Source organism: Bubalus bubalis, chromosome 7 (assembly GCF_019923935.1).
Source record: "Bubalus bubalis isolate 160015118507 breed Murrah chromosome 7, NDDB_SH_1, whole genome shotgun sequence".
Lineage (NCBI taxonomy): Eukaryota > Metazoa > Chordata > Mammalia > Artiodactyla > Bovidae > Bubalus > Bubalus bubalis.
In genome coordinates, this window is record NC_059163.1 from 82,350,637 (window position 1) to 82,363,014 (window position 12,378).

The 12,378-nt window shown below is 38.7% G+C and overlaps 1 protein-coding gene across 1 annotated transcript in view; it reads right to left on the bottom strand.

The window, feature by feature from the left end:
• Window positions 1-12,378, bottom strand: part of NDST3 (N-deacetylase and N-sulfotransferase 3) — a 185,430-nt gene that overhangs the window by 91,905 nt on the left and 81,147 nt on the right. The gene's annotated exons all lie outside the window — the stretch shown is intronic.

Here is a 12,378-nt window from a genome sequence, read left to right on the forward strand (position 1 = left end):
GCCCTTTCTTGACATCAAATATTCCTCTTCAAGTATCCTAAAAAAATAGCTGAATTATTTGAAGAACTTTAATGAAATTTAGTAAGCCTTAATGCTTTAAGAAATTCCAGAAACACATATAAAACATCAAATCACTATGTTGTGTAACAGAAACTAACATGGTATTGTAGGTCAGTTATACACTGCAGCCATGAAATGAAAAGACACTTGCTCCTTGGAAGAAAAGCTATGACCAACCTAGACAGCATACAGTACTCATTATCAGAGAAATGCAAATCAAAACCACTATGAGGTACCATTTCACACCAGTCAGAATGGCTGCGATCCAAAAGTCTACAAGTAATAAATGCTGGAGAGGGTGTGGAGAAAAGGGAACCCTCTTACACTGTTGGTGGGAATGCAAACTAGTACAGCCACTATGGAGAACAGTGTGGAGATTCCTTAAAAAACTGGAAATAGAGCTGCCTTATGATCCAGCAATCCCACTGCTGGGCATACACACTGAGGAAACCAGAAGGGAAAGAGACACGTGTACCCCAATGTTCATTGCAGCACTGTTTATAATAGCCAGGACATGGAAGCAACCTAGATGTCCATCAGCAGATGAATGGATAAGAAAGCTGTGGTACATATACACAATGGAGTATTATTCAGCCATTAAAAAGAATACATTTGAATCAGTTCTAATGAGGTGGATGAAACTGGAGCCTATTATACAGAGTGAAGTAAGCCAGAAAGAAAAACACCAATACAGTATACTAACGCATATATATGGAATTTAGAAAGATGATAACAATAACCCTGTGTACGAGACAGCAAAAGAGACACTGATGTATAGAACAGTCTTATGGACTCTGTGAGAGAGGGAGAGGGTGGGAAGATTTGGGAGAATGGCATTGAAACATGTAAAATATCATGTATGAAACAAGTTGCCAGTCCAGGTTCGATGCACGATACTGGATGCTTGGGGCTGGTGCACTGGGACGACCTAGAGGGATGGAATGGGGAGGGAGGAGGGAGGAGGGTTCAGGATGGGGAACACATGTATACCTGTGGCGGATTCATTTTGATATTTGGCAAAACTAATACAGTTATGTAAAGTTTAAAAATAAAATAAAAAAAAAAAAAGAGACATTACTTTACCAACAAAGGTCTGTCTAATCAAAGCTATGGTTTTTCCAGTAGTCATGGTGTGGATGTGAGAGTTGGACTATAAAGAAAGCTGAGAGCTGAAGAATTGATGCTTTTGAACTGTGGTGTTGGAGAAGACTCCTGAGAGTCCCTTGGACTGCAATAAGATCCAACCAGTCCATCCTAAAGGAAATCAGTCCTGAATATTCACTGGAAGGACTGATGCTGAAGCTGAAACTCCAGTACTTTGGCCACCGGATGCAAAGAACTGACACATTGGAAAAGACCCTGATGCTGGGAATGATTGAAGGTGGGAGGAGAAGGGGACGACACAGGACAAGATGGTTGGATGGCATCACTGACTCGATGCACATGAGTTTGAGCAAGCTCCGGGAGTTGGTGATGGACAGGGAAGCCTGGCATGCTGCAGTCCATGGGGTTGCAAAGAGCTGCACACTACTGAGCGACTAAACTGAACTGAACTATACTTCAAAAAACAAACTCATAGAAAAAGAGATCAGATTTGTACTTATCAGATGTGGGGGGTGGGGGAGTGGGAATTGGATGAAGTCAGTCAAAAGGTACAAAAATAAGTACCAGGGACATAATATATGACATGATAAACATAAAAGTTGTTAAGACAATAAATCCTAGGAATTCTGATCATAAGGAAATATTTTTATATCAATATTTCTTTGATTTTATATCTATATGAGATGAGGGATATTCCCTAAGCTTACTGTGGGAATCATTTCATGATGTATGTAAATCAAATCATGCTGCACTCCTTAAACTTACACAATATTGAATGTGTATCAATTGTATCTCAATAAAACTGGAAGAAAAAAAAAGAAATCACAGAAGCAAAAGTTAAGCTAATAATTTCATACCAATAAAGAAAGAGGGTATACATACTTAGCTTCATTTTCATTTTAACCTCTAAGAAAGAATTATTTTGGGGAGAGTGACTGATTTTCTTCTAGTCTCCCCTAATAATTATGTAATTTATTTCAAGTAAGTTTCCATTTAACAGAGCATGCTGTTTTCCTTTCTTAGAGTTCCCTTCAGAATTTCTGAAGTGTCATCATATCTTTGTTGAATGTCTCATAAATAAATATACCACTAAAGAGTGCACTTTTGTAAGAATTCTCAACAGAATGATGTAAACACTTTTACTTTACACGGGCCAGGTTGATTTTTTTTTTTTTTTTGAATTGCCAAGATTTCTTCAAATAAACACATGAAGGGGTTTATAGAAATGTAAGAAAAAAAGAATCTATGAGGCTTTACTTTTTTATGCTGTAGCAAAATAACTGAAAATAAAATTATCTAGAGACACAGTGAAGGAATTGGAGGGTTTAGTTTAATCCAGCTTTCTCAGAGTTTGAAGTTATGAGTTTACTATGGACCTTCAGGGTCCTTGAGAAGTAATAATGCTATAAACAATTCAGGGGCAGGCTTAAACTCCCAAAGTATTTGCAAACACATTTAATCTTTTTGAAAATATATAAAGTTGAATAGACTAGGAATCTTTAAGACTTCATGGTATTAACTTTAACTGAAGTAATAATACTAACAGAGTAGAAAAGTTGATACTGATCTTTGTTATAACTACTGCATACTGTCTGGTATTTATAATAAACATCAGGACAGTTAATACTTGGATGATAGCTGCACAAACGGAAGAAATTGCACAAATCATATAAAGAGCAATTAAAAGAAAAACATTGTAAAAATCCAGATTCTAATATTCTGAATTTGTTTAAATTAAATATAACTCTTCAGAGAAACAGTAACATTCCAGTCATGAGGTTTTTGTAATAGCAATCAATAACAGTATCAATGGCATGGGCAACTTTCAGTTACACAAACCATGCTGGTTACGTGGGCTCTGGATCTTGACCGGCCTGAGATCGAACCCTTTCCCCAGTTTTCACTGGCTGTGTGATTTTAAGAAAATTACATATGCTCTCTGAGGCTCACTTTTTGCATTTTAAATATGGGAATAACTAGGTTCACAGGTGTCTGGATGAATTGAGGATACGTGGAGAGCACCAAGTTCAATGTCTGGTCGCTATCTGGAGCTCGAAATGTTCTCTTCTTACATTTCCTCTGGAGAGCCAAGAACCTTTCTCACTGAAATGCAAGGTTCTGTTTCATGCAGGGAAAACAGAATAATAGAATTTCAAGTTGCACAGCTTTCCCTCTCTGAGCATAAATTAAAGGAAAAGATTGGGGAGTTGGGGAGACTAGTTTGGATGCTGCTGCAGTGATCCAGGTGTGGGATAAAACATTTGCAAGTGGAGTGGAGAACGGAAGTTTTGAGATGGAGCAGGAATAGTGCAAAAGAAAACTCAGAAAATACTGAATAACTAGGAACTTGAAGGGGGAGGTACAAAACGGTGAAAATAGACACAAAGTTAGCAGTTGTATAGATTTTACTTTCACTGATGGATTCATCATATTCAGGGTTAACACTCAAAATATTTACCAGTCAACTTGCCATCCACTGATTGGTCAGACCTGGTGCCAGCTGTAGAACTGAAGCTGGATGTTGGAGACTATGAGCCAGGCCCTCTGAGTTGCTGAGTAGTTGGGAGGCTTGGAACATGTATGGGGAGGGTCTAAGGTGGTACTGGGGGTATTGACATTTTCAATATTGTAATAACTGGCATGGCCATACCAGTACTTTAATGTGGATATTAACCCTGATAATATATCCCTTGCTCTCCTCTTCTTTGTCTCGCCCTCTCCAAGTTCTTTCAGCCATTCTTTTCATGAAATAAATTATATATTTCACCATCTTGGTCATCCTGAGCTGAATAATGGCTATTGGCTTTCTCAAACTGTGCTGCTTCCTTTGGTCCAGAAGCAATCTACCAGCTCAGAGTTGACTTTGTGAATTCTGGTTTAAACTCTATTTCTACTAGGATAATTAGAATTACACTTTGTTTTCAATATCAATAAAATGACAACCTAATGTCCTTCTTTATAAAGTGCTTCACTGAAGTGAAAATGATAAAATTCATTCATTCTCTAACTGGCAAGCAAACTAATTAAAAGATTATTATATATTCCTTAAGCCAGCAAGTCTTTCAATATATTTTAAATTACAGTTTGATACTGTAATCTTTATTTCCATTTTAGAAAGTTAATGTGCTCAGTAGCCTAAGAAGTTGCATAATGGGCACTAGACATGTCAGATAACGTAAAGTAACAGGTTCTGCTGAACTTGGAAAACGGGGGAAAGGACACTGTGTGAAGGAATAATGATGATGAAATCAAAATATACAATCCTGCCTAAGATTTTGTTTTCAGGATCTGGAACACTGTTTTACAGCTACCAATTTTAAAAGTATTGCCTATAACAGTGCTAGGTATCACTGATATTGGTGATGAGTTCTATGATAAAAATTTCTACTGATTATCTCTAAAAATTAAACTATCATAATTCACTAAAATTTAAATCCAAGTTTCCAGTTGAGAGTATATATACTGATGATTCTTTTGATGTTTAAATCCGGTAAGTTATTTTATTTTTCTAATGGAATTGTATCCAATTTGAAAAACTGTATAAGACATTTCTACTGTGTTATAGGTCAATAATTAATGTTACAATTAATCTTTGCCTCAGAAATAGTACCTTTCAAAAAAAATTCCCTGTTGAAATTTCATCTTAGTACCTGAATCATCCCATATTTGATAACTAAAAATATTTTCTAATCAACCTCTAAAGCTGTATTTCCTGATGGCTATAATCATCAAATGCAAGTTTGCTTAGAGGATTTGGTTGACCTTCCATAGTAAGCAATTAGACAGAGCTTTCAAAGCTAAATTAAAATGGACATCAAATTCCCTTGTGAGACAGAAGTGTCTATATTGTGCCGAAGGATTAATAGGTAAGATGTGTTTGCTAAAACTCAATGAAAATCGCAAGCGTTTGGCTGTAGATGGTGACAGAGAGGATCCCATCAAAGAGTCTTACATCGTAGTCTCAGATTCGCTTAGTTGGAAAAGAATTTAAATGTCCTCTAGCTAACTGCTGTGCATGTTCAATTTTACCCATGGTGTCTAGTCTTGTTTGAACGCCCAGTGGCTTCCCTGTCTGTGCTTTCAGTTCCTTCACTGAGAAACACTCATGCTCCTCTTTAAATTTAGAGCTCCCAAGCTGGTGGAAAAAGCAGAGTGCGACCCAATTTCCAAATGCAATATTAGCACAATACTGCTTGTTCCATCTAGTGAGTGGAGAATTGAGGCAGAATTTCCTCCAGAACAGTTTCTTTGAATTAAAGTTGACTCTGTATCTCACAGCAGTGGAGACACAGACATAGAGAGCAGACTTATGGACATGGCTGGAAGGGGAGGAAGTAGAGGGTGGGATGTATGGAGAGAGTAACATGGAAACATATATTACCATGTGTAAAATAGACAGCTGATGGGAATTTGCTATAGGACTCAGGGAACTCAAACTAGGGCTTGATATCAACCTAGAGGGGTAGGACAGGGAGGAAGGTGGAAGGGATGTTGAAGTGGGAAGGGACATGGGTAAACTTATGGCTGATTCATGTTGATGTTTGGTAGAAACCAACAAAATACTGTAAAGCAATCATCCTTCAATTAAAAATAAATAAATTTTAAGAAAGTACCACTGGGAAAAATAAAAGTGCCATTGAACTAAAAAAAAAATAATAAAGTAGACTCTGTATGGGACTGCGAAGTAGACATGATGGGGCTTCCAAGGTGGTGCAGTTGGTAAAGAATCAGCCTGCCAGTACAGGAGAGGAAAGGGATGTAGGTTTGATACCTAGGTTGGGAAGAATCCCTGGAGTAGGGAATGGCAACCCACTCCAGTATTCTTGCCTGGAAAATTCCATGGACACAGGAGCCTGGCGGGCTACAGTCCATGGGGTCACAAATGACTGAGCACACACAACCAACTTGTGTCTACACATGATAAATGCCGGTCAGTCATGTGGAAAGTTCCCCTGATGCAGCTGTTTGTTTTCCTTCCCAACATGTTATAGACTCTGCCTATCTCAAGGAGCATTTGGGAACCTAAGGCAAATGTTGTCCTATGAATTTCACCTCTAGTTCTCAGTTTCCCTGATGTTAGCAGAAGTCCCAGATACCCCCTTGGGTTAACAGGCAAAAGAGAAATCTAGACTTATACCTGTGAATTGGTTTAGGAGGCCAGTGAGGACGCTTGGAATCACAGTTTATGCAGTTTAAAAATAAAAGAGGATTTCTGGTTTTAAATTCTACCACTAGTGAGCTTTATCACCATGAGTGGATCAGTGTCATTTCTCTGACTTTTCAGTGTTCTTCTTCACGGTGTGAGAATAAGTATGCCTACAGTTCAGAGCTGCTGTAAGAATTTAAGGAAATAATATAGAATATATAAAAAAAAAATAAAACCCTTGAGCTTTTCTTATTGCATCTTTAAATTTAACAGCAAAGCAGCTTTGTGACTAATGACTTAGTGGGCATTAGAGAACACATACTAGAAAATGTAGAATTCACATGAACCAATGTCTTCCCCAATATAAAATAAGCTTTTAAACTTGAGGATCTTTGTCCCTCGTACCTGTCACTCTAAACACAGAAACCTAGGCGAAAACTGAAGATGGCAGTTTTATGATACTGAATATAATGATAATAAAAACAACAGCTGTTCTCCACTGTGTGTTATATACTAATCACTGTTCCCAAAAGCTTCTGTTCTCCTTCACGTTGTTATGACCCAGGAGGGACTGATCCTGGATCCAGTCTCTTTTTATGTGTGTCTTCTCCTGTCAAAAAAGTCAATTGGTTCTGCATCTGATTAAACTTTTATGAATGTTCTCTGCTGCCTCAAGACCATAATTTGGGTTGTCAACCTGAAACTACGAATGGCATTTTTAAGAAATGTCCTCTGTTTAACATGTGAGGTTAAGAATGACCAAATTTCAAATTTGAATTATTCTTTCAGTTCATGATCATTTCTCCTGGAATGTGAAGTCAAGTGGGCCTTAGGAAGCAGCACTATGAATAAAGCTTGTGGAGGTGATGGAATTCCAGTTGAGTTATTTCAAATCCTAAAAGATGATGCTGTGAAAGTGCTGCACTCAAAATGCCAGCAAATTTGGAAAACTCAGCAGTGGCCACAGGACTGGAAAAGGTCAGTTTTCATTCCAATCCCAAAGGCAATGCCAAAGAATGCTCAAACTACTGCTCAATTTCATTCATCTCACATGCTAGTAAAGTAATGCTCAAAATTCTCCAAGCCAGGCATCAACAATGTGTGAACCGTGAACATCCAGGTGTGAACCGTGAACATCCAGATGTTCATGCTGGTTTTAGAAAAAGCAGAGGAACCAGAGAACAAATAATCAATATCTGTTGGATCATGGAAAAGAGCAAGAGAATTCCAGAAAAACATCTATTTCTGCTTTATTGACTATGCCAAAACCTCTAACCGTGTGGATCACAATAAACTGTGGAAAATTCTGAAAGAGATGGGAATAGCTGACCACCTGACCTGCCTCCTGAGAAATCTGTATGCAGGTCAAGAAGCAATAGAACTGGACATGGAACAACAGACTGGTTCCAAATTGGGAAAGGAGTACATCAAGGCCGTATATTGTCACCCTGCTTATTTAACTTATATGCAGAGTACATCATGAGAAACGCTGGGCTGGAAGAAGCACAAGCTGGAATCTAGATTGCCGGGAGAAATATCAATAACCTCAGATATGCAGATGACACCACCCTTATGGCAGAAAGTGAAGAGGAACTAAAGAACCTCTTGATGAAAGTGAAAAAGTTGGCTTAAAACTCAACATACAGAAAACTAAGATCATGGCATCTGGTCCCATCACTTCATGGCAAATAGATGGGGAAACAGTGGAAACAGTGACAAACTTTATTTTTGGGGCTCCAAAATCACTGCAGATGATGACTGCAGCCATGAAATTAAAAGACGTTTGCTCCTTGGAAGAAAAGCCATGACCAACCTAGATAGCACATTAAAAAGCAGAGATATTTTGCTAACAAAGGTCCGTCTAGTCAAAGCTATGGTTTTTCCAGTGGTCATTTATGGATGTGCGAGTTGGACAATAAAGAAAGCTGAGCACTGAAGAATTGATGCCTTTGAACTGTGGTGTTGGAGAAGACTCTTGAGAGTCCCTTGGACTGCAAGGAGATCCAACCAGTCCATCCTAAAGGAAATCAGTCCTGAATATTCATTGGAAGGACTGATGCTGAAGCTGAAACTCCAATAGTTTGGCCACCTGCGAAGAACTTACTCATTGGAAAAGACCCTGATGCTGGGAAAGACTGAAGGTGGGAGGAGAAGGGGATAACAGAGAATGATATGGTTGGATGGCATCACCAACTCAAGGGACGTGAGTTTGAGTAAACTCCGGGAGTTGGTGATGGACACGGAGGCCTGGTGTGCTGCAGTCCATGGGGTCACAAAGAGTTGAACATGACTGAGTGATTGAACTGAACGGAATAATATTGGCATATGTTGATTAATTCATCCAAGTCCTAACAGAATACTATTATTCCAGATAATGTTCTGTTTTCAGGGGAATATAACAGCGAATGTAGTCAAATATGCCTTGGTAAAATTTTTTTTGAAGGCTACCAAAACAACAATAACAACATACCTTGAAATTTTCTCTATCACTTCTTAGTTTATCTTTTACTAGTACTTTATTTTATTTTATGTATGTATTTTCCTCTTTTAAAAATTCCTTCCTTTCTCCACAGATTTAAAAAGAAACTACAAAATAATTTTCTCCTCCATATCCTCTCTTGCTGATTAACATTGCTAATATCAGCAGTCTTTTAGATTTCTGAAGATGACGGAATTACTGTTTGCTACATTGAGGGGATTTTTAGTGCTGTTACAAACTGTGGCAATGTTTATCCACTTCTACGTGCTGTTTACTAGTCCTATTTATATATATATTTTTAGGGAAGAATGGTAGCTCTCCATCTCACAGGAGTTTGCAAATACTGTCAACATATTCAAAATACTAGCATGTAGAGACCTATTTGTGTTTTTTTGACAAAATATCAATGTCTGTAAAATGTGCACTTGAAGCCATTTGTCTATTTTGGGGAGTAGTTTGAAGTTAAAATATAAATATGGGCTCCTGATGCTACCCATAGTATTTGGTCTTCTATATTCTTGTGGAAAAAGCAGTATGTTTCACAAGTTCTAAACTTTTGTTGTACAAATTCGAGTAAGATACTATGTGAGTCAACTATTCAAACCTCCTGGGGCTTTAGAAGTTTATGTAAAATACATTTCATGTTAATTGGGCAAGTGGCCATCAGCACTTTCTTAAATTCTGATTAACCAAAAAAACTGATAGTTACATAACTGGGGGGCCAGCCAAGGGAGATATAACATGTGCTCTTGTTTCCACAGAGTTTCATATAGTTTCAGGGTTTAGAGACTATAACACTGGAAAAGGCAAAACTGCAGTAAACCTCAAAATTGAGATTATGCTTCAAATTAGTCATTTCTAGTTCTGGTGCATGTTTAGTCGCATCCAACTCTTTGCGACCCTATGGACTGTCACCCACCAGGCTCTTTTATCCATGGGATTCTCCAGAAAGAATACTGAAGTGGGTTACCATTTCCTCCTCCAGGAAATCTTCCCAACACTGGATCGAACCAGCATCTCCTGCATTAGCAGGCGGATTCTTTTACCACTGAGCCACCTGGGAAGACCCTAGTTCTGGGGTCAGGACTTCAAATCTATAGAAAAAAATGTTTGGTCTGTCAAGGGAGTGGTTATATTTTAGAATTTCCCAAATCATATCCAAATTAACTAGTGTAATGTATTTTAATTCTTTTGCACACTAGCCTTAGACTACAATTAGTAGGATTTACCTAGAAATACAGTACATGAACAACACTACGCCAGAGCCTTTGACTGTGTGGATCACAACAAATTGTGGAAAATTTTTAAAGAGATGGGAAAAACAGACCACCTGATCTACCTCCTGAGAAATCTGTATGCAGGTCAAGAAGCAACACTTAGCACAGGAACAACAGACTGGTTCCAAATCGGGAAAGGAGTACGTCAAGGCTGTATATTGTCACCCTGCTTATTTAACTTATATGCAGAGTACATCATGAGAAACGCTGGAATGGAAGAAGCACAAGCTGGAATCAAGATTGCCGGGAGAAGTATCAATAACCTCAGATATGCAGATGACACCACCCTTACGGCAGAAAGGGAAGAGGAACTAAAGAGACTCTTGATGAAAGTGAAAGAGGAGAGTGGAAATGCTGGCTTAAAACTCAACATCAGAAAACTAAGATCATGGCATCTGGTCCCATCACTTCATGGCAAATAGATGGGGAAACAGTGGCAGACTTCATTTTTTGGGGGGCTCCAAAATCACTGCAGATGGTGACTGCAGCCATGAAATTAAAAGACATTGGCTCCTGGGAAGAAAAGCTATGACTAACCTAGATAACATATTAAAAAGCAGACCTTTGTTATTTTGCTAACAAAGGTCCATCTAGTCAAAGCTATGGTTTTTCCAGTAGTCATGTATGGATGTGAGAGTCGGACTATAAAGAAAGCTGAGCGCCGAAGAATTGATGCTTTTTAACTGTGGTGTCAGAGAAGACTCTTGAGAGTCCCTTGGACTGCAAGGAGATCCAACCAGTCCATCCTAAAGGAAATCAGTCCTGAGTATTCATTGCAAGTACTGATGCTGAAGCTGAAACTCCAATACTTTGGCCACCTGATACGAAGAACAGACTCATTGGAGAAGACCTTGATGCTGGGAAAGATTGAAGGCAGGAGAAGAAGGGGACAACAGAGGATGAGATGGTTGGATGGCATCACTGACACGATGGACATAAGTTTGAGTAGGCTCCAGGAATTGGTGATGGACAGGGAAGCCTGGTGTGCTGCAGTCCCTGGGGTCCCAAAGAGTTGGACATGACTGACTGACTGAACTGAACCTAGAAATATGATCTGATGGTTTTAGCTTTATTAACAACATAATCTATGAACACTGTAATATAAATTTTTGGGTTTGCAAATAAGAAAAATGCTGTAATAAATAAAGATATATTACACTTCACTTGCTTTTTGAGAGGTAATTTCTGCCGCTTTAATTGTTCATACTACTGATGATGTTCATACTACTGATGATATTCACTGAGTATGTTTATGAACTGGGAACTGTGATAGACAGAACACAGTCCTTGCCCCAGTGTACTCTCTGCCCAGGAAGGAGAATGCTGGTTCAGCAAAGAGTTACTTGTCTGGACTCCCTCCACATGTTTGTGTGCCCATCAGAATAATACAAAGATAAACACACTCCCACCCCAAACATGCCGTGTTGGTTTGTTAACCTCTCTATACCATCTCCACTCATCACAAGCACATTTTCCCATGTACTGCACTTAACTTTAACTGTAAAATTTCCTGTCCAGAATCAGAATCCTCTTGGTTATAAAACAGTGTATCTTGCTCAGTCAAATGAATGTTCCTTCCCTGTGTTATATGTATTTGATGTCTTTGAAATGGTTTTCTTCCCATTTGCCTTTCCAGATTGAGATTTCATTACCGTCTGCCAGCAAACACCTCCTACCTGTGTTTCCCTCAGCCTCATTTAACTCCAAATTCTCCCTGACACTTAAATTTTATTCTGATTTCAGAATGTACCTGAAATCCTATTTACACAACATTTCCTTGGGTAATCTCAATGACACTTCTTTCTCTGAGTGGTGGCTTTTACGTCTATACAGTTTGGCACTAGGTCCAGGAATATCTCATTTTACTGAAGACTGTTTTTTTAAACTGAACTATAGTCGACTAACAGTGTTGTGCTAGCTTCTCTTTACAGTAAAATGATTCAATTATATATCTATATGTATGTGTGTGTATATATATTCATTTCATAGTCTTTTCTATTATGGTTTATTCAGTTCAGTTCAGTTCAGTCGCTCAGTCGTGTCCCACTCTTTGTGACCCCATGAATCGCAGCACACCAGGCCTCCCTGTCCATCACCAACTCCTGGAGTTCACTCAGACTCACGTCCATCATGTCAGTGATGCCATCCAGCCATCTCATCCTCTGTCGTCCCCTTCTCCTCCTGCCCCCAATCCCTCCCAGCATCAGGGTCTTTTCCAATGAGTCAACTCTTTGCATAAGGTGGCCAAAGTACTGGAGTTTCAGCTTTAGCATCAATCCTTCCAAAGAAATCCCAGGGCTGATCTCCTCCAG